Here is a 27,138-nt window from a genome sequence, read left to right as displayed (position 1 = left end):
AGCGGCGGAGAACCAGCTGAGCAGCGGGGACAGCAGAGCAGCACACAGCAGGAGTTTGCCTGGGACTGGTAAGTATCCGAGTCTGTGTTTGTTGGCTTGCTGAGGTAGTATCCGAGCGTGTGTTTGCTGGGGGGGTAGTGTGAGAGCCTGAGTGAGTGTCTGATTGGCTGCTAGCCTGCAGGGGGCGGGCAGTAGGGTGTCTGTTGGTTTGCGACAGGGAAGCCTGGCTGTTTAAAAATAGCCAGAGCTTCGCGTACCAGCTGAGCGGCGGAGAACCAGCTGAGCAGCGGGGACAGCAGAGCAGCACACAGCAGGAGTTTGCCTGGCACTGGTAAGTATCCGAGTCTGGGTTTGTTTGCTTGCTGAGGAAGTATCCGAGCGTGTGTTTGCTGGGGGGGCAGTGTGAGAGCCTGAGTGAGTTTCTGATTGGCTGCTAGCCTGCAGGGGGCGGGCAGTAGGGTGTCTGTTGGTTTGCGACAGGGAAGCCTGGCTGTTTAAAAATAGCCAGAGCTTCATGAACCAGCTGAGCGGCGGAGAACCAGCTGAGCGGTGGGGACAGCAGAGCAGCTCACAGCAGGAGTTTCCCTGGGACTGGTAAGTATCCGAGTCTGTGTTTGTTTGCTTGCTGAGGAAGAATCCGAGCGTGTGTTTGCTGGGGGGGCAGTGTGAGAGCCTGAGTGAGTGTCTGATTGGCTGCTAGCCTGCAGGGGGCGGGCAGTAGGGTGTCTTTTGGTTTGCGACAGGGAAGCCTGGCTGTTTAAAAATAGCCAGAGCTTCATGAACTAGCTGAGCAGCGGAGAACAAGCTGAGCGGCGGGGACAGCAGAGCAGCTCACAGCAGGAGTTTCCCTGGGACTGGTAAGTATCCGAGTCTTTGTTTGTTTGCTTGCTGAGGAAGAATCCGAGCGTGTGTTTGCTGGGAGGGCAGTGTGAGAGCCTGAGTGAGTGTCTGATTGGCTGCTAGCCTGCAGGGGGCGGGCAGTAGGGTGTCTGTTGGTTTGCGACAGGGAAGCCTGGCTGTTTAAAAATAGCCAGAGCTTCGCGTACCAGCTGAGCGGCGGAGAACCAGCTGAGCAGCGGGGACAGCAGAGCAGCACACAGCAGGAGTTTGCCTGGCACTGGTAAGTATCCGAGTCTGTGTTTGTTTGCTTGCTGAGGAAGAATCCGAGCGTGTGTTTGCTGGGGGGCAGTGTGAGAGAGTGAGTGAGTGTCTGATTGGCTGCTAGCCTGCAGGAGGAGGGCAGTAGGCTGTCTATTTGTTTGCGACAGGGAAGCCTGGCTGTTTAAAAATAGCCAGAGCTTCGCGAACCAGCTGAGCGGCGTAGAACCAGCTGAGCAGCGGGGACAGCAGAGCAGCTCACAGCAGGAGTTTGCCTGGGTCTGGTAAGTATCCGAGTCTGGGTTTGTTTGCTTGCTGAGGAAGTATCCGAGCGTGTGTTTGCTGGGGGGGCAGTGTGAGAGCCTGAGTGAGTGTCTGATTGGCTGCTAGCCTGCAGGGGGCGGGCAGTAGGGTGTTTGCTGGTTTGGGACAGGGAAGCCTGGCTGTTTAAAAATAGCCAGAGCTTCGCGAACCAGCTGAGCGGCGGAGAACCAGCTGAGCAGCGGGGACAGCAGAGCAGCACACAGCAGGAGTTTTCCTGGGACTGGTAAGTATCCGAGTCTGTGTTTGTTTGCTTGCTGAGGAAGTATCCGAGCGTGTGTTTGCTGGGGGGACAGTGTGAGAGCCTGAGTGAGTGTCTGATTGGCTGCTAGCCTGCAGGGGGCGGGCAGTAGGCTGTCTATTTGTTTGCGACAGGGAAGCCTGGCTGTTTAAAAATAGCCAGAGCTTCGCGTACCAGCTGAGCGGCGGAGAACCAGCTGAGCAGCGGGGACAGCAGAGCAGCACACAGCAGGAGTTTGCCTGGGACTGGTAAGTATCCGAGTCTGTGTTTGTTTGCTTGCTGAGGAAGTATCCGAGCGTGTGTTTGCTGGGGGGGCAGTGTGAGAGCCTGAGTGAGTGTCTGATTGGCTGCTAGCCTGCAGGGGGCGGGCAGTAGGGTGTCTGTTGGTTTGCGACAGGGAAGCCTGGCTGTTTAAAAATAGCCAGAGCTTCACGTACCAGCTGAGCGGCGGAGAACCAGCTGAGCAGCGTGGACAGCAGAGCAGCACACAGCAGGAGTTTGCCTGGGAGTGGTAAGTATCCGAGTCTGGGTTTGTTTGCTTGCTGAGGAAGTATCCGAGCGTGTGTTTGCTGGGGGGGCAGTGTGAGAGAGTGAGTGAGTGTCTGATTGGCTGCTAGCCTGCAGGGGGCGGGCAGTAGGCTGTCTATTTGTTTGCGACAGGGAAGCCAGGCTGTTTAAAAATAGCCAGAGCTTCGTGTACCAGCTGAGCGGCGGAGAACCAGCTGAGCAGCGGGGACAGCAGAGCAGCACACAGCAGGAGTTTGCCTGGGACTGGTAAGTATCCGAGTCTGTGTTTGTTTGCTTGCTGAGGTAGTATCCGAGCGTGTGTTTGCTGGGGGGGCAGTGTGAGAGCCTGAGTGAGTGTCCGATTGGCTGCTAGCCTGCAGGGGACGGGCAGTAGCGTGTCTGTTGGTTTGCGACAGGGAAGCCTGGCTGTTTAAAAATAGCCAGAGCTTCGCGAACCAGCTGAGCGGCGGAGAACCAGCTGAGCAGCGGGGACAGCAGAGCAGCACACAGCAGGAGTTTGCCTGGCACTGGTAAGTATCCGAGTCTGTGTTTGTTTGCTTGCTGAGGAAGAATCCGAGCGTGTGTTTGCTGGGCGGCAGTGTGAGAGCCTGAGTGAGTGTCTGATTGGCTGCTAGCCTGCAGGGGGCGGGCAGTAGGGTGTCTGTTGGTTTGCGACAGGGAAGCCTGGCTGTTTAAAAATAGCCAGAGCTTCGCGTACCAGCTGAGCGGCGGAGAACCAGCTGAGCAGCGGGGACAGCAGAGCAGCTCACAGCAGGAGTTTGCCTGGGTCTGGTAAGTATCCGAGTCTGGGTTTGTTTGCTTGCTGAGGAAGTATCCGAGCGTGTGTTTGCTGGGGGGGCAGTGTGAGAGCCTGAGTGAGTGTCTGATTGGCTGCTAGCCTGCAGGGGGCGGGCAGTAGGGTGTCTGTTGGTTTGCGACAGGGAAGCCTGGCTGTTTAAAAATAGCCAGAACTTCGCGAACCAGCTGAGCGGCGGAGAACCAGCTGAGCAGAGGGGACAGCAGAGCAGCTCACAGCAGGAGTTTGCTGGGACTAGTAAGTGTCCGAGTCTGGGTTTGTTTGCTTGCTGAGGAAGAATCTGAGCGTGTGTTTGCTGGGGGGGCAGTGTGAGAGCCTGAGTGAGTGTCTGATTGGCTGCTAGCCTGCAGGGGGCGGGCAGTAGCGTGTCTGTTGGTTTGCGACAGGGAAGCCTGGCTGTTTCAAAATAGCCAGAGCTTCGCGAACAAGCTGAGCGGCGGAGAACCAGCTGAGCAGCGGGGACAGCAGAGCAGCACACAGCAGGAGTTTGCCTGGGACTGGTAAGTATCCGAGTCTGTGTTTGTTTGCTTGCTGAGGAAGTATCCGAGCGTGTGTTTGCTGGGGGGGCAGTGTGAGAGCCTGAGTGAGTGTCTGATTGGCTGCTAGCCTGCAGGGGGCGGGCAGTAGGCTGTCTATTTGTTTGCGACAGGGAAGCCTGGCTGTTTAAAAATAGCCAGAGCTTCGCGTACCAGCTGAGCGGCGGAGAACCAGCTGAGCAGCGGGGACAGCAGAGCAGCACACAGCAGGAGTTTGCCTGGCACTGGTAAGTATCCGAGTCTGTGTTTGTTTGCTTGCTGAGGTAGTATCCGAGCGTGTGTTTGCTGGGAGGGCAGTGTGAGAGCCTGAGTGAGTGTCTGATTGGCTGCTAGCCTGCAGGGGGCGGGCAGTAGGGTGTCTGTTGGTTTGCGACAGGGAAGCCTGGCTGTTTAAAAATAGCCAGAGCTTCGCGTACCAGCTGAGCGGCGGAGAACCAGCTGAGCAGCGGGGACAGCAGAGCAGCACACAGCAGGAGTTTGCCTGGGACTGGTAAGTATCCGAGTCTGGGTTTGTTTGCTTGCTGAGGAAGTATCCGAGCGTGTGTTTGCTGGGCGGCAGTGTGAGAGCCTGAGTGAGTGTCTGATTGGCCGCTAGCCTGCAGGGGCCGGGCAGTAGCGTGTCTGTTGGTTTGTGACAGTGAAGCCTGGCTGTTTAAAAATAGCCAGAGCTTCGCCAACCAGCTGAGCGGCGGAGAACCAGCTGAGTAGCGGGGACAGCAGAGCAGCACACAGCAGGAGTTTGCCTGGGACTGGTAATTATCCGAGTCTGTGTTTGTTTGCTTGCTGAGGAAGTATCCGAGCGTGTGTTTGCTGGGGGGGCAGTGTGAGAGCCTGAGTGACTGTCTGATTGGCTGCTAGCCGCAGGGAGCGGGCAGTAGGGTGTCTGTTGGTTTGCGACAGGGAAGCCTGGCTGTTTAAAAATAGCCAGAGCTTCGCGAACCAGCTGAGCGGCGGAGAACCAGCTGAGCAGCGGGGACAGCAGAGCAGCACACAGCAGGAGTTTGCCTGGGACTGGTAAGTATCCGAGTCTGTGTTTGTTTGCTTGCTGAGGAAGTATCCGAGCGTGTGTTTGCTGGGGGGGCAGTGTGAGAGCCTGAGTGAGTGTCTGATTGGCTGCTAGCCTGCAGGGGGCGGGCAGTAGCGTGTCTGTTGGTTTGCGACAGGGAAGCCTGGCTGTTTAAAAATAGCCAGAGCTTCGCGTACCAGCTGAGCGGCGGAGAACCAGCTGAGCAGCGGGGACAGCAGAGCAGCACACAGCAGGAGTTTGCCTGGGACTGGTAAGTATCCGAGTCTGGGTTTGTTTGCTTGCTGAGGAAGTATCCGAGCGTGTGTTTGCTGGGGGGGCAGTGTGAGAGCCTGAGTGAGTGTCTGATTGGCTGCTAGCCTGCAGGGGGCGGGCAGTAGGGTGTCTGTTGGTTTGCGACAGGGAAGCCTGGCTGTTTAAAAATAGCCAGAACTTCGCGAACCAGCTGAGCGGCGGAGAACCAGCTGAGCAGAGGGGACAGCAGAGCAGCTCACAGCAGGAGTTTGCTGGGACTAGTAAGTGTCCGAGTCTGGGTTTGTTTGCTTGCTGAGGAAGAATCTGAGCGTGTGTTTGCTGGGGGGGCAGTGTGAGAGCCTGAGCGAGTGTCTGATTGGCTGCTAGCCTGCAGGGGGCGGGCAGTAGCGTGTCTGTTGGTTTGCGACAGGGAAGCCTGGCTGTTTCAAAATAGCCAGAGCTTCGCGAACAAGCTGAGCGGCGGAGAACCAGCTGAGCAGCGGGGACAGCAGAGCAGCACACAGCAGGACTTTGCCTGGGACTGGTAAGTATCCGAGTCTGTGTTTGTTGGCTTGCTGAGGTAGTATCCGAGCGTGTGTTTGCTGGCGGGGTAGTGTGAGAGCCTGAGTGAGTGTCTGATTGGCTGCTAGCCTGCAGGGGGCGGGCAGTAGGGTGTCTGTTGGTTTGCGACAGGGAAGCCTGGCTGTTTAAAAATAGCAAGAGCTTCGCGTACCAGCTGAGCGGCGGAGAACCAGCTGAGCAGCGGGGACAGCAGAGCAGCACACAGCAGGAGTTTGCCTGGCACTGGTAAGTATCCGAGTCTGTGTTTGTTTGCTTGCTGAGGAAGTATCCGAGCGTGTGTTTGCTGGGGGGGCAGTGTGAGAGCCTGAGTGAGTTTCTGATTGGCTGCTAGCCTGCAGGGGGCGGGCAGTAGGGTGTCTGTTGGTTTGCGACAGGGAAGCCTGGCTGTTTAAAAATAGCCAGAGCTTCATGAACCAGCTGAGCGGCGGAGAACCAGCTGAGCGGTGGGGACAGCAGAGCAGCTCACAGCAGGAGTTTCCCTGGGACTGGTAAGTATCCGAGTCTGGGTTTGTTTGCTTGCTGAGGAAGAATCCGAGCGTGTGTTTGCTGGGGGGCAGTGTGAGAGCCTGAGTGAGTGTCTGATTGGCTGCTAGCCTGCAGGGGGCGGGCAGTAGGGTGTCTGTTGGTTTGCGACAGGGAAGCCTGGCTGTTTAAAAATAGCCAGAGCTTCGCGAACCAGCTGAGCGGCGTAGAACCAGCTGAGCAGCGGGGACAGCAGAGCAGCTCACAGCAGGAGTTTGCCTGGGTCTGGTAAGTATCCGAGTCTGGGTTTGTTTGCTTCCTGAGGAAGTATCCGAGCGTGTGTTTGCTGGGGGGGCAGTGTGAGAGCCTGAGTGAGTGTCTGATTGGCTGCTAGCCTGCAGGGGGCGGGCAGTAGGGTGTTTGTTGGTTTGGGACAGGGAAGCCTGGCTGTTTAAAAATAGCCAGAGCTTCGCGAACCAGCTGAGCGGCGGAGAACCAGCTGAGCAGCGGGGACAGCAGAGCAGCACACAGCAGGAGTTTTCCTGGGACTGATAAGTATCCGAGTCTGTGTTTGTTTGCTTGCTGAGGAAGTATCCGAGCGTGTGTTTGCTGGGGGGGCAGTGTGAGAGCCTGAGTGAGTGTCTGATTGGCTGCTAGCCTGCAGGGGGCGGGCAGTAGGGTGTCTGGTTTGCGACAGGGAAGCCTGGCTGTTTAAAAAAGCCAGAGCTTCATGAACCAGCTGAGCGGCGGAGAACCAGCTGAGCGGTGGGGACAGCAGAGCAGCTCACAGCCGGAGTTTCCCTGGGACTGGTAAGTATCCGAGTCTGTGTTTGTTTGCTTGCTGAGGAAGAATCCGAGCGTGTGTTTGCTGGGAGGGCAGTGTGAGAGCCTGAGTGAGTGTCTGATTGGCTGCTAGCCTGCAGGGTGCGGGCAGTAGGCTGTCTGTTGGTTTGCGACAGGGAAGCCTGGCTGTTTAAAAATAGCCAGAGCTTCGCGTACCAGCTGAGCGGCGGAGAACCAGCTGAGCAGCGGGCACAGCAGAGCAGCACACAGCAGGAGTTTGCCTGGGACTGGTAAGTATCCGAGTCTGTGTTTGTTGGCTTGCTGAGGTAGTATCCGAGCGTGTGTTTGCTGGGGGGGTAGTGTGAGAGCCTGAGTGAGTGTCTGATTGGCTGCTAGCCTGCAGGGGGCGGGCAGTAGGGTGTCTGTTGGTTTGCGACAGGGAAGCCTGGCTGTTTAAAAATAGCCAGAGCTTCGCGTACCAGCTGAGCGGCGGAGAACCAGCTGAGCAGCGGGGACAGCAGAGCAGCACACAGCAGGAGTTTGCCTGGCACTGGTAAGTATCCGAGTCTGTGTTTGTTTGCTTGCTGAGGAAGTATCCGAGCGTGTGTTTGCTGGGGGGGCAGTGTGAGAGCCTGAGTGAGTTTCTGATTGGCTTCTAGCCTGCAGGGGGCGGGCAGTAGGGTGTCTGTTGGTTTGCGACAGGGAAGCCTGGCTGTTTAAAAATAGCCAGAGCTTCATGAACCAGCTGAGCGGCGGAGAACCAGCTGAGCGGTGGGGACAGCAGAGCAGCTCACAGCAGGAGTTTCCCTGGGACTGGTAAGTATCCGAGTCTGGGTTTGTTTGCTTGCTGAGGAAGTATCCGAGCGTGTGTTTGCTGGAGGGCAGTGTGAGAGAGTGAGTGAGTGTCTGATTGGCTGCTAGCCTCAGGAGGCGGGCAGTAGGCTGTCTATTTGTTTGCGACAGGGAAGCCTGGCTGTTTAAAAATAGCCAGAGCTTCGCGAACCAGCTGAGCGGCGTAGAACCAGCTGAGCAGCGGGGACAGCAGAGCAGCTCACAGCAGGAGTTTGCCTGGGTCTGGTAAGTATCCGAGTCTGGGTTTGTTTGCTTGCTGAGGAAGTATCCGAGCGTGTGTTTGCTGGGGGGGCAGTGTGAGAGCCTGAGTGAGTGTCTGATTGGCTGCTAGCCTGCAGGGGGCGGGCAGTAGGGTGTCTGTTGGTTTGCGACAGGGAAGCCTGGCTGTTTAAAAATAGCCAGAACTTCGCGAACCAGCTGAGCGGCGGAGAACCAGCTGAGCAGAGGGGACAGCAGAGCAGCTCACAGCAGGAGTTTGCTGGGACTAGTAAGTGTCCGAGTCTGGGTTTGTTTGCTTGCTGAGGAAGAATCTGAGCGTGTGTTTGCTGGGGGGGCAGTGTGAGAGCCTGAGTGAGTGTCTGATTGGCTGCTAGCCTGCAGGGGGCGGGCAGTAGCGTGTCTGTTGGTTTGCGACAGGGAAGCCTGGCTGTTTCAAAATAGCCAGAGCTTCGCGAACAAGCTGAGCGGCGGAGAACCAGCTGAGCAGCGGGGACAGCAGAGCAGCACACAGCAGGAGTTTGCCTGGGACTGGTAAGTATCCGAGTCTGTGTTTGTTTGCTTGCTGAGGAAGTATCCGAGCGTGTGTTTGCTGGGGGGGCAGTGTGAGAGCCTGAGTGAGTGTCTGATTGGCTGCTAGCCTGCAGGGGGCGGGCAGTAGGCTGTCTATTTGTTTGCGACAGGGAAGCCTGGCTGTTTAAAAATAGCCAGAGCTTCGCGTACCAGCTGAGCGGCGGAGAACCAGCTGAGCAGCGGGGACAGCAGAGCAGCACACAGCAGGAGTTTGCCTGGCACTGGTAAGTATCCGAGTCTGTGTTTGTTTGCTTGCTGAGGTAGTATCCGAGCGTGTGTTTGCTGGGAGGGCAGTGTGAGAGCCTGAGTGAGTGTCTGATTGGCTGCTAGCCTGCAGGGGGCGGGCAGTAGGGTGTCTGTTGGTTTGCGACAGGGAAGCCTGGCTGTTTAAAAATAGCCAGAGCTTCGCGTACCAGCTGAGCGGCGGAGAACCAGCTGAGCAGCGGGGACAGCAGAGCAGCACACAGCAGGAGTTTGCCTGGGACTGGTAAGTATCCGAGTCTGGGTTTGTTTGCTTGCTGAGGAAGTATCCGAGCGTGTGTTTGCTGGGCGGCAGTGTGAGAGCCTGAGTGAGTGTCTGATTGGCCGCTAGCCTGCAGGGGCCGGGCAGTAGCGTGTCTGTTGGTTTGTGACAGTGAAGCCTGGCTGTTTAAAAATAGCCAGAGCTTCGCCAACCAGCTGAGCGGCGGAGAACCAGCTGAGTAGCGGGGACAGCAGAGCAGCACACAGCAGGAGTTTGCCTGGGACTGGTAATTATCCGAGTCTGTGTTTGTTTGCTTGCTGAGGAAGTATCCGAGCGTGTGTTTGCTGGGGGGGCAGTGTGAGAGCCTGAGTGACTGTCTGATTGGCTGCTAGCCGCAGGGAGCGGGCAGTAGGGTGTCTGTTGGTTTGCGACAGGGAAGCCTGGCTGTTTAAAAATAGCCAGAGCTTCGCGAACCAGCTGAGCGGCGGAGAACCAGCTGAGCAGCGGGGACAGCAGAGCAGCACACAGCAGGAGTTTGCCTGGGACTGGTAAGTATCCGAGTCTGTGTTTGTTTGCTTGCTGAGGAAGTATCCGAGCGTGTGTTTGCTGGGGGGGCAGTGTGAGAGCCTGAGTGACTGTCTGATTGGCTGCTAGCCGCAGGGAGCGGGCAGTAGGGTGTCTGTTGGTTTGCGACAGGGAAGCCTGGCTGTTTAAAAATAGCCAGAGCTTCGCGAACCAGCTGAGCGGCGGAGAACCAGCTGAGCAGCGGGGACAGCAGAGCAGCACACAGCAGGAGTTTGCCTGGGACTGGTAAGTATCCGAGTCTGTGTTTGTTTGCTTGCTGAGGAAGTATCCGAGCGTGTGTTTGCTGGGGGGGCAGTGTGAGAGCCTGAGTGAGTGTCTGATTGGCTGCTAGCCTGCAGGGGGCGGGCAGTAGCGTGTCTGTTGGTTTGCGACAGGGAAGCCTGGCTGTTTAAAAATAGCCAGAGCTTCGCGTACCAGCTGAGCGGCGGAGAACCAGCTGAGCAGCGGGGACAGCAGAGCAGCACACAGCAGGAGTTTGCCTGGGACTGGTAAGTATCCGAGTCTGGGTTTGTTTGCTTGCTGAGGAAGTATCCGAGCGTGTGTTTGCTGGGGGGGCAGTGTGAGAGCCTGAGTGAGTGTCTGATTGGCTGCTAGCCTGCAGGGGGCGGGCAGTAGGGTGTCTGTTGGTTTGCGACAGGGAAGCCTGGCTGTTTAAAAATAGCCAGAACTTCGCGAACCAGCTGAGCGGCGGAGAACCAGCTGAGCAGAGGGGACAGCAGAGCAGCTCACAGCAGGAGTTTGCTGGGACTAGTAAGTGTCCGAGTCTGGGTTTGTTTGCTTGCTGAGGAAGAATCTGAGCGTGTGTTTGCTGGGGGGGCAGTGTGAGAGCCTGAGCGAGTGTCTGATTGGCTGCTAGCCTGCAGGGGGCGGGCAGTAGCGTGTCTGTTGGTTTGCGACAGGGAAGCCTGGCTGTTTCAAAATAGCCAGAGCTTCGCGAACAAGCTGAGCGGCGGAGAACCAGCTGAGCAGCGGGGACAGCAGAGCAGCACACAGCAGGACTTTGCCTGGGACTGGTAAGTATCCGAGTCTGTGTTTGTTGGCTTGCTGAGGTAGTATCCGAGCGTGTGTTTGCTGGCGGGGTAGTGTGAGAGCCTGAGTGAGTGTCTGATTGGCTGCTAGCCTGCAGGGGGCGGGCAGTAGGGTGTCTGTTGGTTTGCGACAGGGAAGCCTGGCTGTTTAAAAATAGCAAGAGCTTCGCGTACCAGCTGAGCGGCGGAGAACCAGCTGAGCAGCGGGGACAGCAGAGCAGCACACAGCAGGAGTTTGCCTGGCACTGGTAAGTATCCGAGTCTGTGTTTGTTTGCTTGCTGAGGAAGTATCCGAGCGTGTGTTTGCTGGGGGGGCAGTGTGAGAGCCTGAGTGAGTTTCTGATTGGCTGCTAGCCTGCAGGGGGCGGGTAGTAGGGTGTCTGTTGGTTTGCGACAGGGAAGCCTGGCTGTTTAAAAATAGCCAGAGCTTCATGAACCAGCTGAGCGGCGGAGAACCAGCTGAGCGGTGGGGACAGCAGAGCAGCTCACAGCAGGAGTTTCCCTGGGACTGGTAAGTATCCGAGTCTGGGTTTGTTTGCTTGCTGAGGAAGAATCCGAGCGTGTGTTTGCTGGGGGGCAGTGTGAGAGCCTGAGTGAGTGTCTGATTGGCTGCTAGCCTGCAGGGGGCGGGCAGTAGGGTGTCTGTTGGTTTGCGACAGGGAAGCCTGGCTGTTTAAAAATAGCCAGAGCTTCGCGAACCAGCTGAGCGGCGTAGAACCAGCTGAGCAGCGGGGACAGCAGAGCAGCTCACAGCAGGAGTTTGCCTGGGTCTGGTAAGTATCCGAGTCTGGGTTTGTTTGCTTCCTGAGGAAGTATCCGAGCGTGTGTTTGCTGGGGGGGCAGTGTGAGAGCCTGAGTGAGTGTCTGATTGGCTGCTAGCCTGCAGGGGGCGGGCAGTAGGGTGTTTGTTGGTTTGGGACAGGGAAGCCTGGCTGTTTAAAAATAGCCAGAGCTTCGCGAACCAGCTGAGCGGCGGAGAACCAGCTGAGCAGCGGGGACAGCAGAGCAGCACACAGCAGGAGTTTTCCTGGGACTGATAAGTATCCGAGTGTGTGTTTGTTTGCTTGCTGAGGAAGTATCCGAGCGTGTGTTTGCTGGGGGGGCAGTGTGAGAGCCTGAGTGAGTGTCTGATTGGCTGCTAGCCTGCAGGGGGCGGGCAGTAGGGTGTCTGGTTTGCGACAGGGAAGCCTGGCTGTTTAAAAAAGCCAGAGCTTCATGAACCAGCTGAGCGGCGGAGAACCAGCTGAGCGGTGGGGACAGCAGAGCAGCTCACAGCCGGAGTTTCCCTGGGACTGGTAAGTATCCGAGTCTGTGTTTGTTTGCTTGCTGAGGAAGAATCCGAGCGTGTGTTTGCTGGGAGGGCAGTGTGAGAGCCTGAGTGAGTGTCTGATTGGCTGCTAGCCTGCAGGGTGCGGGCAGTAGGCTGTCTGTTGGTTTGCGACAGGGAAGCCTGGCTGTTTAAAAATAGCCAGAGCTTCGCGTACCAGCTGAGCGGCGGAGAACCAGCTGAGCAGCGGGCACAGCAGAGCAGCACACAGCAGGAGTTTGCCTGGGACTGGTAAGTATCCGAGTCTGTGTTTGTTGGCTTGCTGAGGTAGTATCCGAGCGTGTGTTTGCTGGGGGGGTAGTGTGAGAGCCTGAGTGAGTGTCTGATTGGCTGCTAGCCTGCAGGGGGCGGGCAGTAGGGTGTCTGTTGGTTTGCGACAGGGAAGCCTGGCTGTTTAAAAATAGCCAGAGCTTCGCGTACCAGCTGAGCGGCGGAGAACCAGCTGAGCAGCGGGGACAGCAGAGCAGCACACAGCAGGAGTTTGCCTGGCACTGGTAAGTATCCGAGTCTGTGTTTGTTTGCTTGCTGAGGAAGTATCCGAGCGTGTGTTTGCTGGGGGGGCAGTGTGAGAGCCTGAGTGAGTTTCTGATTGGCTTCTAGCCTGCAGGGGGCGGGCAGTAGGGTGTCTGTTGGTTTGCGACAGGGAAGCCTGGCTGTTTAAAAATAGCCAGAGCTTCATGAACCAGCTGAGCGGCGGAGAACCAGCTGAGCGGTGGGGACAGCAGAGCAGCTCACAGCAGGAGTTTCCCTGGGACTGGTAAGTATCCGAGTCTGTGTTTGTTTGCTTGCTGAGGAAGAATCCGAGCGTGTGTTTGCTGGGGGGGCAGTGTGAGAGCCTGAGTGAGTGTCTGATTGGCTGCTAGCCTGCAGGGGGCGGGCAGTAGGGTGTCTGTTGGTTTGCAACAGGGAAGCCTGGCTGTTTAAAAATAGCCAGAGCTTCGCGAACCAGCTGAGCGGCGGAGAACCAGCTGAGCAGCGTGGACAGCAGAGCAGCTCACAGCGGGTGTTTGCCTGGGACTGGTAAGTATCCGAGTCTGGGTTTGTTTGCTTGCTGAGGAAGTATCCGAGCGTGTGTTTGCTGGAGGGCAGTGTGAGAGAGTGAGTGAGTGTCTGATTGGCTGCTAGCCTCAGGAGGCGGGCAGTAGGCTGTCTATTTGTTTGCGACAGGGAAGCCTGGCTGTTTAAAAATAGCCAGAGCTTCGCGAACCAGCTGAGCGGCGTAGAACCAGCTGAGCAGCGGGGACAGCAGAGCAGCTCACAGCAGGAGTTTGCCTGGGTCTGGTAAGTATCCGAGTCTGGGTTTGTTTGCTTGCTGAGGAAGAATCCGAGCGTGTGTTTGCTGGGGGGGCAGTGTGAGAGCCTGAGTGAGTGTCTGATTGGCTGCTTGCCTGCAGGGGGCGGGCAGTAGGGTGTCTGTTGGTTTGCGACAGGGAAGCCTGGCTGTTTAAAAATAGCCAGAGCTTCACGTACCAGCTGAGCGGCGGAGAACCAGCTGAGCAGCGGGGACAGAAGAGCAGCACACAGCAGGAGTTTGCCTGGGACTGGTAAGTATCCGAGTCTGGGTTTGTTTGCTTGCTGAGGAAGTATCCGAGCGTGTGTTTGCTGGGGGGGCAGTGTGAGAGAGTGAGTGAGTGTCTGATTGGCTGCTAGCCTGCAGGGGGCGGGCAGTAGGGTGTCTGTTGGTTTGCGACAGGGAAGCGTGGCTGTTTAAAAATAGCCAGAGCTTCGCGAACCAGCTGAGCGGCGGAGACCCAGCTGAGCAGCGGGGACAGCAGAGCAGCTCACAGCAGGAGTTTTCCTGGGTCTGGTAAGTATCCGAGTCTGGGTATGTTTGCTTGCTGAGGAAGTATCCGAGCGTGTGTTTGCTGGTGGGGCAGTGTGAGAGCCTGAGTGAGTGTCTGATTGGCTGCTAGCCTGCAGGGGGCGGGCAGTAGGGTGTTTGTTGGTTTGGGACAGGGAAGCCTGGCTGTTTAAAAATAGCCAGAGCTTCGCGAACCAGCTGAGCGGCGGAGAACCAGCTGAGCAGCGGGGACAGCAGAGCAGCTCACAGCAAGAGTTTGCCTGGGACTGGTAAGTATCCGAGTCTGTGTTTGTTTGCTTGCTGAGGAAGAATCCGAGCGTGTGTTTGCTGGGCGGCAGTGTGACAGCCTGAGTGAGTGTCTGATTGGCTGCTAGCCTGCAGGGGGCGGGCAGTAGCGTGTCTGTTGGTTTGCGACAGGGAAGCCTGGCTGTTTAAAAAAGCCAGAGCTTCATGAACCAGCTGAGTGGCGGAGAACCAGCTGAGCGGTGGGGACAGCAGAGCAGCTCACAGCCGGAGTTTCCCTGGGACTGGTAAGTATCCGAGTCTGTGTTTGTTTGCTTGCTGAGGAAGAATCCGAGCGTGTGTTTGCTGGGGGGGCAGTGTGAGAGCCTGAGTGAGTGTCTGATTGGCTGCTAGCCTGCAGGGGGCGGGCAGTAGGGTGTCTGTTGGTTTGCGACAGGGAAGCCTGGCTGTTTAAAAATAGCCAGAGCTTCACGAACCAGCTGAGCGGCGGAGAACCAGCTGAGCAGCGGGGACAGCAGAGCAGCTCACAGCAGGAGTTTGCCTGGGACTGGTATGTATCCGAGTCTGTGTTTGTTTGCTTGCTGAGGAAGAATCCGAGCGTGTGTTTGCTGGGCGGCAGTGTGAGAACCTGAGTGAGTGTCTGATTGGCTGCTAGCCTGCAGGGGGCGGGCAGTAGGGTGTCTGTTGGTTTGCGACAGGGAAGCCTGGCTGTTTAAAAATAGCCAGAGCTTCGCGAACCAGCTGAGCGGCGGAGAACCAGCTGAGCAGCGGGGACAGCAGAACAGCTCACAGCAGGAGTTTGCCTGGCACTGGTAAGTATCCGATTCTGGGTTTGTTTGCTTGCTGAGGAAGAATCTGAGCGTGTGTTTGCTGGGGGGGCAGTGTGAGAGCCTGAGTGAGTGTCTGATTGGCTGCTAGCCTGCAGGGGGCGGGCAGTAGCGTGTCTGTTGGTTTGCGACAGGGAAGCCTGGCTGTTTAAAAATAGCCAGAGCTTCGCGAAGCAGCTGAGCGGTGGAGAACCAGCTGAGCAGCGGGGACAGCAGAGCAGCACACAGCAGGAGTTTTCCTGGGACTGGTAAGTATCCGAGTCTGGGTTTGTTTGCTTGCTGAGGAAGTATCCGAGCGTGTGTTTGCTGGGGGGGCAGTGTGAGAGCCTGAGTGAGTGTCTGATTGGCTGCTAGCCTGCAGGGGGCGGGCAGTAGGCTGTCTATTTGTTTGCGACAGGGAAGCCTGGCTGTTTAAAAATAGCCAGAGCTTCGCGTACCAGCTGAGCGGCGGAGAACCAGCTGAGCGGTGGGGACAGCAGAGCAGCTCACAGCAGGAGTTTCCCTGGGACTGGTAAGTATCCGAGTCTGTGTTTGTTTGCTTGCTGAGGAAGAATCCGAGCGTGTGTTTGCTGGGGGGGCAGTGTGAGAGCCTGAGTGAGTGTCTGATTGGCTGCTAGCCTGCAGGGGGCGGGCAGTAGGGTGTCTGTTGGTTTGCGACAGGGAAGCCTGGCTGTTTAAAAATAGCCAGAGCTTCGCGAACAAGCTGAGCGGCGGAGAACCAGCTGAGCAGCGGGGACAGCAGAGCAGCACACAGCAGGAGTTTGCCTGGGACTGGTAAGTATCCGAGTCTGTGTTTGTTTGCTTGCTGAGGAAGAATCCGAGCGTGTGTTTGCTGGGCGGCAGTGTGAGAGCCTGAGTGAGTGTCTGATTGGCTGCTAGCCTGCAGGGGGCGGGCAGTAGGGTTTCTGTTGGTTTGCGACAGGGAAGCCTGGCTGTTTAAAAATAGCCAGAGCTTCGCGTACCAGCTGAGCGGCGGAGAACCAGCTGAGCAGCGGGGACAGCAGAGCAGCACACAGCAGGAGTTTGCCTGGGACTGGTAAGTATCCGAGTCTGTGTTTGTTGGCTTGCTGAGGTAGTATCCGAGCGTATGTTTGCTGGGGGGGTAGTGTGAGAGCCTGAGTGAGTGTCTGATTGGCTGCTAGCCTGCAGGGGGCGGGCAGTAGGGTGTCTGTTGGTTTGCGACAGGGAAGCCTGGCTGTTTAAAAATAGCCAGAGCTTCGCGTACCAGCTGAGCGGCGGAGAACCAGCTGAGCAGCGGGGACAGCAGAGCAGCACACAGCAGGAGTTTGCCTGGCACTGGTAAGTATCCGAGTCTGGGTTTGTTTGCTTGCTGAGGAAGAATCCGAGCGTGTGTTTGCTGGGGGGGCAGTGTGAGAGCCTGAGTGAGTGTCTGATTGGCTGCTAGCCTGCAGGGGGCGGGCAGTAGGGTGTCTGTTGGTTTGCGACAGGGAAGCCTGGCTGTTTAAAAATAGCCAGAGCTTCGCGAACAAGCTGAGCGGCGGAGAACCAGCTGAGCAGCGGGGACAGCAGAGCAGCACACAGCAGGAGTTTGCCTGGGACTGGTAAGTATCCGAGTCGGTGTTTGTTTGCTTGCTGAGGAAGTATCCGAGCGTGTGTTTGCTGGGGGGGCAGTGTGAGAGCCTGAGTGAGTGTCTGATTGGCTGCTAGCCTGCAGGGGGCGGGCAGTAGGCTGTCTATTTGTTTGCGACAGGGAAGCCTGGCTGTTTAAAAATAGCCAGAGCTTCGCGTACCAGCTGAGCGGCGGAGAACCAGCTGAGCAGCGGGGACAGCAGAGCAGCACACAGCAGGAGTTTGCCTGGGACTGGTAAGTATCCGAGTCTGTGTTTGTTTGCTTGCTGAGGTAGTATCCGAGCATGTGTTTGCTGGGGGGGCAGTGTGAGAGCCTGAGTGAGTGTCTGATTGGCTGCTAGCCTGCAGGGGGCGGGCAGTAGGGTGTCTTTTGGTTTGCGACAGGGAAGCCTGGCTGTTTAAAAATAGCCAGAGCTTCATGAACTAGCTGAGCAGCGGAGAACCAGCTGAGCGGCGGGGACAGCAGAGCAGCTCACAGCAGGAGTTTCCCTGGGACTGGTAAGTATCCGAGTCTTTGTTTGTTTGCTTGCTGAGGAAGAATCCGAGCGTGTGTTTGCTGGGAGGGCAGTGTGAGAGCCTGAGTGAGTGTCTGATTGGCTGCTAGCCTGCAGGGGGCGGGCAGTAGGCTGTCTGTTGGTTTGCGACAGGAAAGCCTGGCTGTTTAAAAATAGCCAGAGCTTCGCGAACCAGCTGAGCGGCGGAGAACCAGCTGAGCAGCGGGGACAGCAGAGCAGCTCACAGCAGGACTTTGCCTGGGACTGGTAAGTATCCGAGTCTGTGTTTGTTTGCTTGCTGAGGAAGAATCCGAGCGTGTGTTTGCTGGGCGGCAGTGTGAGAGCCTGAGTGAGTGTCTGATTGGCTGCTAGCCTGCAGGGGGCGGGCAGTAGGGTTTCTGTTGGTTTGCGACAGGGAAGCCTGGCTGTTTAAAAATAGCCAGAGCTTCGCGTACCAGCTGAGCGGCGGAGAACCAGCTGAGCAGCGGGGACAGCAGAGCAGCACACAGCAGGAGTTTGCCTGGGACTGGTAAGTATCCGAGTCTGTGTTTGTTGATTGCTGAGGTAGTATCCGAGCGTGTGTTTGCTGGGGGGGTAGTGTGAGAGCCTGAGTGAGTGTCTGATTGGCTGCTAGCCTGCAGGGGGCGGGCAGTAGGGTGTCTGTTGGTTTGCGACAGGGAAGCCTGGCTGTTTAAAAATAGCCAGAGCTTCGCGTACCAGCTGAGCGGCGGAGAACCAGCTGAGCAGCGGGGACAGCAGAGCAGCACACAGCAGGAGTTTGCCTGGCACTGGTAAGTATCCGAGTCTGTGTTTGTTTGCTTGCTGAGGAAGAATCCGAGCGTTTGTTTGCTGGGGGGCAGTGTGAGAGAGTGAGTGAGTGTCTGATTGGCTGCTAGCCTGCAGGAGGCGGGCAGTAGGCTGTCTATTTGTTTGCGACAGGGAAGCCTGGCTGTTTAAAAATAGCCAGAGCTTCGCGAACCAGCTGAGCGGCGTAGAACCAGCTGAGCAGCGGGGACAGCAGAGCAGCTCACAGCAGGAGTTTGCCTGGGTCTGGTAAGTATCCGAGTCTGGGTTTGTTTGCTTGCTGAGGAAGTATCCGAGCGTGTGTTTGCTGGGGGGGCAGTGTGAGAGCCTGAGTGAGTGTCTGATGGGCTGCTAGCCTGCAGGGGGCGGGCAGTAGGGTGTGTGCTGGTTTGCGACAGGGAAGCCTGGCTGTTTAAAAATAGCCAGAGCTTCACGTACCAGCTGAGCGGCGGAGAACCAGCTGAGCAGCGTGGACAGCAGAGCAGCACACAGCAGGAGTTTGCCTGGGACTGGTAAGTATCCGAGTCTGGGTTTGTTTGCTTGCTGAGGAAGTATCCGAGCGTGTGTTTGCTGGGGGGGCAGTGTGAGAGCCTGAGTGAGTGTCTGATTGGCTGCTAGCCTGCAGGGGGCGGGCAGTAGGGTGTTTGTTGGTTTGGGACAGGGAAGCCTGGCTGTTTAAAAATAGCCAGAGCTTCGCGAACCAGCTGAGCGGCGGAGAACCAGCTGAGCAGCGGGGACAGCAGAGCAGCTCACAGCAGGAGTTTGCCTGGGTCTGGTAAGTATCCGAGTCTGTGTTTGTTTGCTTGCTGAGGAAGAATCCGAGCGTGTGTTTGCTGGGCGGCAGTGTGACAGCCTGAGTGAGTGTCTGATTGGCTGCTAGCCTGCAGGGGGCGGGCAGTAGCGTGTCTGTTGGTTTGTGACAGGGAAGCCTGGCTGTTTAAAAATAGCCAGAGCTTCGCGAACCAGCTGAGCGGCGGAGAACCAGCTGAGTAGCGGGGACAGCAGAGCAGCACACAGCAGGAGTTTGCCTGGGACTGGTAATTATCCGAGTCTGTGTTTGTTTGCTTGCTGAGGAAGTATCCGAGCGTGTGTTTGCTGGGGGGGCAGTGTGAGAGCCTGAGTGACTGTCTGGCTGCTAGCCGCAGGGAGCGGGCAGTAGGGTGTCTGTTGGTTTGCGACAGGGAAGCCTGGCTGTTTAAAAATAGCCAGAGCTTCGCGAACCAGCTGAGCGGCGGAGAACCAGCTGAGCAGCGGGGACAGCAGAGCAGCACACAGCAGGAGTTTGCCTGGGACTGGTAAGTATCCGAGTCTGTGTTTGTTTGCTTGCTGAGGAAGTATCCGAGCGTGTGTTTGCTGGGGGGGCAGTGTGAGAGCCTGAGTGAGTGTCTGATTGGCTGCTAGCCTGCAGGGGGCGGGCAGTAGGCTGTCTATTTGTTTGCGACAGGGAAGCCAGGCTGTTTAAAAATAGCCAGAGCTTCGTGTACCAGCTGAGCGGCGGAGAACCAGCTGAGCAGCGGGGACAGCAGAGCAGCACACAGCAGGAGTTTGCCTGGGACTGGTAAGTATCCGAGTCTGTGTTTGTTTGCTTGCTGAGGTAGTATCCGAGCGTGTGTTTGCTGGGGGGGCAGTGTGAGAGCCTGAGTCAGTGTCTGATTGGCTGCTAGCCTGCAGGGGGCGGGCAGTAGGGTGTCTGTTGGTTTGCGACAGGGAAGCCTGGCTGTTTAAAAATAGCCAGAGCTTCGCGTACCAGCTGAGCGGCGGAGAACCAGCTGAGCAGCGGGGACAGCAGAGCAGCACACAGCAGGAGTTTGCCTGGGACTGGTAAGTATCCGAGTCTGGGTTTGTTTGCTTGCTGAGGAAGTATCCGAGCGTGTGTTTGCTGGGGGGGCAGTGTGAGAGCCTGAGTGAGTGTCTGATTGGCTGCTAGCCTGCAGGGGGCGGGCAGTAGGGTGTCTGTTGGTTTGCGACAGGGAAGCCTGGCTGTTTAAAAATAGCCAGAACTTCGCGAACCAGCTGAGCGGCGGAGAACCAGCTGAGCAGAGGGGACAGCAGAGCAGCTCACAGCAGGAGTTTGCTGGGACTAGTAAGTGTCCGAGTCTGGGTTTGTTTGCTTGCTGAGGAAGAATCTGAGCGTGTGTTTGCTGGGGGGGCAGTGTGAGAGCCTGAGTGAGTGTCTGATTGGCTGCTAGCCTGCAGGGGGCGGGCAGTAGCGTGTCTGTTGGTTTGCGACAGGGAAGCCTGGCTGTTTAAAAATAGCCAGAGCTTCGCGAACAAGCTGAGCGGCGGAGAACCAGCTGAGCAGCGGGGACAGCAGAGCAGCACACAGCAGGAGTTTGCCTGGGACTGGTAAGTATCCGAGTCTGTGTTTGTTTGCTTGCTGAGGAAGTATCCGAGCGTGTGTTTGCTGGGGGGGCAGTGTGAGAGCCTGAGTGAGTGTCTGATTGGCTGCTAGCCTGCAGGGGGCGGGCAGTAGGCTGTCTATTTGTTTGCGACAGGGAAGCCTGGCTGTTTAAAAATAGCCAGAGCTTCGCGTACCAGCTGAGCGGCGGAGAACCAGCTGAGCAGCGGGGACAGCAGAGCAGCACACAGCAGGAGTTTGCCTGGGACTGGTAAGTATCCGAGTCTGTGTTTGTTTGCTTGCTGAGGTAGTATCCGAGCGTGTGTTTGCTGGGGGGGAAGTGTGAGAGCCTGAGTGAGTGTCTGATTGGCTGCTAGCCTGCAGGGGGCGGGCAGTAGGGTGTCTTTTGGTTTGCGACAGGGAAGCCTGGCTGTTTAAAAATAGCCAGAGCTTCATGAACCAGCTGAGCGGCGGAGAACCAGCTGAGCGGTGGGGACAGCAGAGCAGCTCACAGCAGGAGTTTCCCTGGGACTGGTAGGTATCCGAGTCTGTGTTTGTTTGCTTGCTGAGGAAGAATCCGAGCGTGTGTTTGCTGGGCGGCAGTGTGAGAGCCTAAGTGAGTGTCTGATTGGCTGCTAGCCTGCAGGGGGCGGGCAGTAGCGTGTCTGTTGGTTTGCGACAGTGAAGCCTGGCTGTTTAAAAATAGCCAGAGCTTCGCGAACCAGCTGAGCGGCGGAGAACCAGCTGAGCAGCGGGGACAGCAGAGCAGCTCACAGCAGGAGTTTGCCTGGGTCTGGTAAGTATCCGAGTCTGGGTTTGTTTGCTTCCTGAGGAAGTATCCGAGCGTGTGTTTGCTGGGGGGGCAGTGTGAGAGCCTGAGTGAGTGTCTGATTGGCTGCTAGCCTGCAGGGGGCGGGCAGTAGGGTGTTTGTTGGTTTGGGACAGGGAAGCCTGGCTGTTTAAAAATAGCCAGAGCTTCGCGAACCAGCTGAGCGGCGGAGAACCAGCTGAGCAGCGGGGACAGCAGAGCAGCACACAGCAGGAGTTTTCCTGGGACTGATAAGTATCCGAGTCTGTGTTTGTTTGCTTGCTGAGGAAGTATCCGAGCGTGTGTTTGCTGGGGGGGCAGTGTGAGAGCCTGAGTGAGTGTCTGATTGGCTGCTAGCCTGCAGGGGGCGGGCAGTAGGGTGTCTGGTTTGCGACAGGGAAGCCTGGCTGTTTAAAAAAGCCAGAGCTTCATGAACCAGCTGAGCGGCGGAGAACCAGCTGAGCGGTGGGGACAGCAGAGCAGCTCACAGCCGGAGTTTCCCTGGGACTGGTAAGTATCCGAGTCTGTGTTTGTTTGCTTGCTGAGGAAGAATCCGAGCGTGTGTTTGCTGGGAGGGCAGTGTGAGAGCCTGAGTGAGTGTCTGATTGGCTGCTAGCCTGCAGGGTGCGGGCAGTAGGCTGTCTGTTGGTTTGCGACAGGGAAGCCTGGCTGTTTAAAAATAGCCAGAGCTTCGCGTACCAGCTGAGCGGCGGAGAACCAGCTGAGCAGCGGGCACAGCAGAGCAGCACACAGCAGGAGTTTGCCTGGGACTGGTAAGTATCCGAGTCTGTGTTTGTTGGCTTGCTGAGGTAGTATCCGAGCGTGTGTTTGCTGGGGGGGTAGTGTGAGAGCCTGAGTGAGTGTCTGATTGGCTGCTAGCCTGCAGGGGGCGGGCAGTAGGGTGTCTGTTGGTTTGCGACAGGGAAGCCTGGCTGTTTAAAAATAGCCAGAGCTTCGCGTACCAGCTGAGCGGCGGAGAACCAGCTGAGCAGCGGGGACAGCAGAGCAGCACACAGCAGGAGTTTGCCTGGCACTGGTAAGTATCCGAGTCTGTGTTTGTTTGCTTGCTGAGGAAGTATCCGAGCGTGTGTTTGCTGGGGGGGCAGTGTGAGAGCCTGAGTGAGTTTCTGATTGGCTTCTAGCCTGCAGGGGGCGGGCAGTAGGGTGTCTGTTGGTTTGCGACAGGGAAGCCTGGCTGTTTAAAAATAGCCAGAGCTTCATGAACCAGCTGAGCGGCGGAGAACCAGCTGAGCGGTGGGGACAGCAGAGCAGCTCACAGCAGGAGTTTCCCTGGGACTGGTAAGTATCCGAGTCTGTGTTTGTTTGCTTGCTGAGGAAGAATCCGAGCGTGTGTTTGCTGGGGGGGCAGTGTGAGAGCCTGAGTGAGTGTCTGATTGGCTGCTAGCCTGCAGGGGGCGGGCAGTAGGGTGTCTGTTGGTTTGCAACAGGGAAGCCTGGCTGTTTAAAAATAGCCAGAGCTTCGCGAACCAGCTGAGCGGCGGAGAACCAGCTGAGCAGCGTGGACAGCAGAGCAGCTCACAGCGGGAGTTTGCCTGGGACTGGTAAGTATCCGAGTCTGGGTTTGTTTGCTTGCTGAGGAAGTATCCGAGCGTGTGTTTGCTGGAGGGCAGTGTGAGAGAGTGAGTGAGTGTCTGATTGGCTGCTAGCCTCAGGAGGCGGGCAGTAGGCTGTCTATTTGTTTGCGACAGGGAAGCCTGGCTGTTTAAAAATAGCCAGAGCTTCGCGAACCAGCTGAGCGGCGTAGAACCAGCTGAGCAGCGGGGACAGCAGAGCAGCTCACAGCAGGAGTTTGCCTGGGTCTGGTAAGTATCCGAGTCTGGGTTTGTTTGCTTGCTGAGGAAGAATCCGAGCGTGTGTTTGCTGGGGGGGCAGTGTGAGAGCCTGAGTGAGTGTCTGATTGGCTGCTAGCCTGCAGGGGGCGGGCAGTAGGGTGTCTGTTGGTTTGCGACAGGGAAGCCTGGCTGTTTAAAAATAGCCAGAGCTTCACGTACCAGCTGAGCGGCGGAGAACCAGCTGAGCAGCGGGGACAGAAGAGCAGCACACAGCAGGAGTTTGCCTGGGACTGGTAAGTATCCGAGTCTGGGTTTGTTTGCTTGCTGAGGAAGTATCCGAGCGTGTGTTTGCTGGGGGGGCAGTGTGAGAGAGTGAGTGAGTGTCTGATTGGCTGCTAGCCTGCAGGGGGCGGGCAGTAGGGTGTCTGTTGGTTTGCGACAGGGAAGCGTGGCTGTTTAAAAATAGCCAGAGCTTCGCGAACCAGCTGAGCGGCGGAGACCCAGCTGAGCAGCGGGGACAGCAGAGCAGCTCACAGCAGGAGTTTTCCTGGGTCTGGTAAGTATCCGAGTCTGGGTATGTTTGCTTGCTGAGGAAGTATCCGAGCGTGTGTTTGCTGGTGGGGCAGTGTGAGAGCCTGAGTGAGTGTCTGATTGGCTGCTAGCCTGCAGGGGGCGGGCAGTAGGGTGTTTGTTGGTTTGGGACAGGGAAGCCTGGCTGTTTAAAAATAGCCAGAGCTTCGCGAACCAGCTGAGCGGCGGAGAACCAGCTGAGCAGCGGGGACAGCAGAGCAGCTCACAGCAAGAGTTTGCCTGGGACTGGTAAGTATCCGAGTCTGTGTTTGTTTGCTTGCTGAGGAAGAATCCGAGCGTGTGTTTGCTGGGCGGCAGTGTGACAGCCTGAGTGAGTGTCTGATTGGCTGCTAGCCTGCAGGGGGCGGGCAGTAGCGTGTCTGTTGGTTTGCGACAGGGAAGCCTGGCTGTTTAAAAAAGCCAGAGCTTCATGAACCAGCTGAGTGGCGGAGAACCAGCTGAGCGGTGGGGACAGCAGAGCAGCTCACAGCCGGAGTTTCCCTGGGACTGGTAAGTATCCGAGTCTGTGTTTGTTTGCTTGCTGAGGAAGAATCCGAGCGTGTGTTTGCTGGGGGGGCAGTGTGAGAGCCTGAGTGAGTGTCTGATTGGCTGCTAGCCTGCAGGGGGCGGGCAGTAGGGTGTCTGTTGGTTTGCGACAGGGAAGCCTGGCTGTTTAAAAATAGCCAGAGCTTCACGAACCAGCTGAGCGGCGGAGAACCAGCTGAGCAGCGGGGACAGCAGAGCAGCTCACAGCAGGAGTTTGCCTGGGACTGGTATGTATCCGAGTCTGTGTTTGTTTGCTTGCTGAGGAAGAATCCGAGCGTGTGTTTGCTGGGCGGCAGTGTGAGAACCTGAGTGAGTGTCTGATTGGCTGCTAGCCTGCAGGGGGCGGGCAGTAGGGTGTCTGTTGGTTTGCGACAGGGAAGCCTGGCTGTTTAAAAATAGCCAGAGCTTCGCGAACCAGCTGAGCGGCGGAGAACCAGCTGAGCAGCGGGGACAGCAGAACAGCTCACAGCAGGAGTTTGCCTGGCACTGGTAAGTATCCGATTCTGGGTTTGTTTGCTTGCTGAGGAAGAATCTGAGCGTGTGTTTGCTGGGGGGGCAGTGTGAGAGCCTGAGTGAGTGTCTGATTGGCTGCTAGCCTGCAGGGGGCGGGCAGTAGCGTGTCTGTTGGTTTGCGACAGGGAAGCCTGGCTGTTTAAAAATAGCCAGAGCTTCGCGAAGCAGCTGAGCGGTGGAGAACCAGCTGAGCAGCGGGGACAGCAGAGCAGCACACAGCAGGAGTTTTCCTGGGACTGGTAAGTATCCGAGTCTGGGTTTGTTTGCTTGCTGAGGAAGTATCCGAGCGTGTGTTTGCTGGGGGGGCAGTGTGAGAGCCTGAGTGAGTGTCTGATTGGCTGCTAGCCTGCAGGGGGCGGGCAGTAGGCTGTCTATTTGTTTGCGACAGGGAAGCCTGGCTGTTTAAAAATAGCCAGAGCTTCGCGTACCAGCTGAGCGGCGGAGAACCAGCTGAGCGGTGGGGACAGCAGAGCAGCTCACAGCAGGAGTTTCCCTGGGACTGGTAAGTATCCGAGTCTGTGTTTGTTTGCTTGCTGAGGAAGAATCCGAGCGTGTGTTTGCTGGGGGGGCAGTGTGAGAGCCTGAGTGAGTGTCTGATTGGCTGCTAGCCTGCAGGGGGCGGGCAGTAGGGTGTCTGTTGGTTTGCGACAGGGAAGCCTGGCTGTTTAAAAATAGCCAGAGCTTCGCGAACAAGCTGAGCGGCGGAGAACCAGCTGAGCAGCGGGGACAGCAGAGCAGCTCACAGCAGGAGTTTCCCTGGGACTGGTAAGTATCCGAGTCTGTGTTTGTTTGCTTGCTGAGGAAGAATCCGAGCGTGTGTTTGCTGGGGGGGCAGTGTGAGAGCCTGAGTGAGTGTCTGATTGGCTGCTAGCCTGCAGGGGGCGGGCAGTAGGGTGTCTGTTGGTTTGCGACAGGGAAGCCTGGCTGTTTAAAAATAGCCAGAGCTTCGCGAACAAGCTGAGCGGCGGAGAACCAGCTGAGCAGCGGGGACAGCAGAGCAGCACACAGCAGGAGTTTGCCTGGGACTGGTAAGTATCCGAGTCTGTGTTTGTTTGCTTGCTGAGGAAGAATCCGAGCGTGTGTTTGCTGGGCGGCAGTGTGAGAGCCTGAGTGAGTGTCTGATTGGCTGCTAGCCTGCAGGGGGCGGGCAGTAGGGTTTCTGTTGGTTTGCGACAGGGAAGCCTGGCTGTTTAAAAATAGCCAGAGCTTCGCGTACCAGCTGAGCGGCGGAGAACCAGCTGAGCAGCGGGGACAGCAGAGCAGCACACAGCAGGAGTTTGCCTGGGACTGGTAAGTATCCGAGTCTGTGTTTGTTGGCTTGCTGAGGTAGTATCCGAGCGTATGTTTGCTGGGGGGGTAGTGTGAGAGCCTGAGTGAGTGTCTGATTGGCTGCTAGCCTGCAGGGGGCGGGCAGTAGGGTGTCTGTTGGTTTGCGACAGGGAAGCCTGGCTGTTTAAAAATAGCCAGAGCTTCGCGTACCAGCTGAGCGGCGGAGAACCAGCTGAGCAGCGGGGACAGCAGAGCAGCACACAGCAGGAGTTTGCCTGGCACTGGTAAGTATCCGAGTCTGGGTTTGTTTGCTTGCTGAGGAAGAATCCGAGCGTGTGTTTGCTGGGGGGGCAGTGTGAGAGCCTGAGTGAGTGTCTGATTGGCTGCTAGCCTGCAGGGGGCGGGCAGTAGGGTGTCTGTTGGTTTGCGACAGGGAAGCCTGGCTGTTTAAAAATAGCCAGAGCTTCGCGAACAAGCTGAGCGGCGGAGAACCAGCTGAGCAGCGGGGACAGCAGAGCAGCACACAGCAGGAGTTTGCCTGGGACTGGTAAGTATCCGAGTCGGTGTTTGTTTGCTTGCTGAGGAAGTATCCGAGCGTGTGTTTGCTGGGGGGGCAGTGTGAGAGCCTGAGTGAGTGTCTGATTGGCTGCTAGCCTGCAGGGGGCGGGCAGTAGGCTGTCTATTTGTTTGCGACAGGGAAGCCTGGCTGTTTAAAAATAGCCAGAGCTTCGCGTACCAGCTGAGCGGCGGAGAACCAGCTGAGCAGCGGGGACAGCAGAGCAGCACACAGCAGGAGTTTGCCTGGGACTGGTAAGTATCCGAGTCTGTGTTTGTTTGCTTGCTGAGGTAGTATCCGAGCATGTGTTTGCTGGGGGGGCAGTGTGAGAGCCTGAGTGAGTGTCTGATTGGCTGCTAGCCTGCAGGGGGCGGGCAGTAGGGTGTCTTTTGGTTTGCGACAGGGAAGCCTGGCTGTTTAAAAATAGCCAGAGCTTCATGAACTAGCTGAGCAGCGGAGAACCAGCTGAGCGGCGGGGACAGCAGAGCAGCTCACAGCAGGAGTTTCCCTGGGACTGGTAAGTATCCGAGTCTTTGTTTGTTTGCTTGCTGAGGAAGAATCCGAGCGTGTGTTTGCTGGGAGGGCAGTGTGAGAGCCTGAGTGAGTGTCTGATTGGCTGCTAGCCTGCAGGGGGCGGGCAGTAGGCTGTCTGTTGGTTTGCGACAGGAAAGCCTGGCTGTTTAAAAATAGCCAGAGCTTCGCGAACCAGCTGAGCGGCGGAGAACCAGCTGAGCAGCGGGGACAGCAGAGCAGCTCACAGCAGGACTTTGCCTGGGACTGGTAAGTATCCGAGTCTGTGTTTGTTTGCTTGCTGAGGAAGAATCCGAGCGTGTGTTTGCTGGGCGGCAGTGTGAGAGCCTGAGTGAGTGTCTGATTGGCTGCTAGCCTGCAGGGGGCGGGCAGTAGGGTTTCTGTTGGTTTGCGACAGGGAAGCCTGGCTGTTTAAAAATAGCCAGAGCTTCGCGTACCAGCTGAGCGGCGGAGAACCAGCTGAGCAGCGGGGACAGCAGAGCAGCACACAGCAGGAGTTTGCCTGGGACTGGTAAGTATCCGAGTCTGTGTTTGTTGATTGCTGAGGTAGTATCCGAGCGTGTGTTTGCTGGGGGGGTAGTGTGAGAGCCTGAGTGAGTGTCTGATTGGCTGCTAGCCTGCATGGGGCGGGCAGTAGGGTGTCTGTTGGTTTGCGACAGGGAAGCCTGGCTGTTTAAAAATAGCCAGAGCTTCGCGTACCAGCTGAGCGGCGGAGAACCAGCTGAGCAGCGGGGACAGCAGAGCAGCACACAGCAGGAGTTTGCCTGGCACTGGTAAGTATCCGAGTCTGTGTTTGTTTGCTTGCT

This window comes from Lepidochelys kempii, chromosome 26 (assembly GCF_965140265.1).
Source record: "Lepidochelys kempii isolate rLepKem1 chromosome 26, rLepKem1.hap2, whole genome shotgun sequence".
NCBI lineage: Eukaryota > Metazoa > Chordata > Testudines > Cheloniidae > Lepidochelys > Lepidochelys kempii.
The sequence above is the reverse complement of the archived record's forward strand: the minus strand, read 5'-3'. Positions refer to the sequence as shown.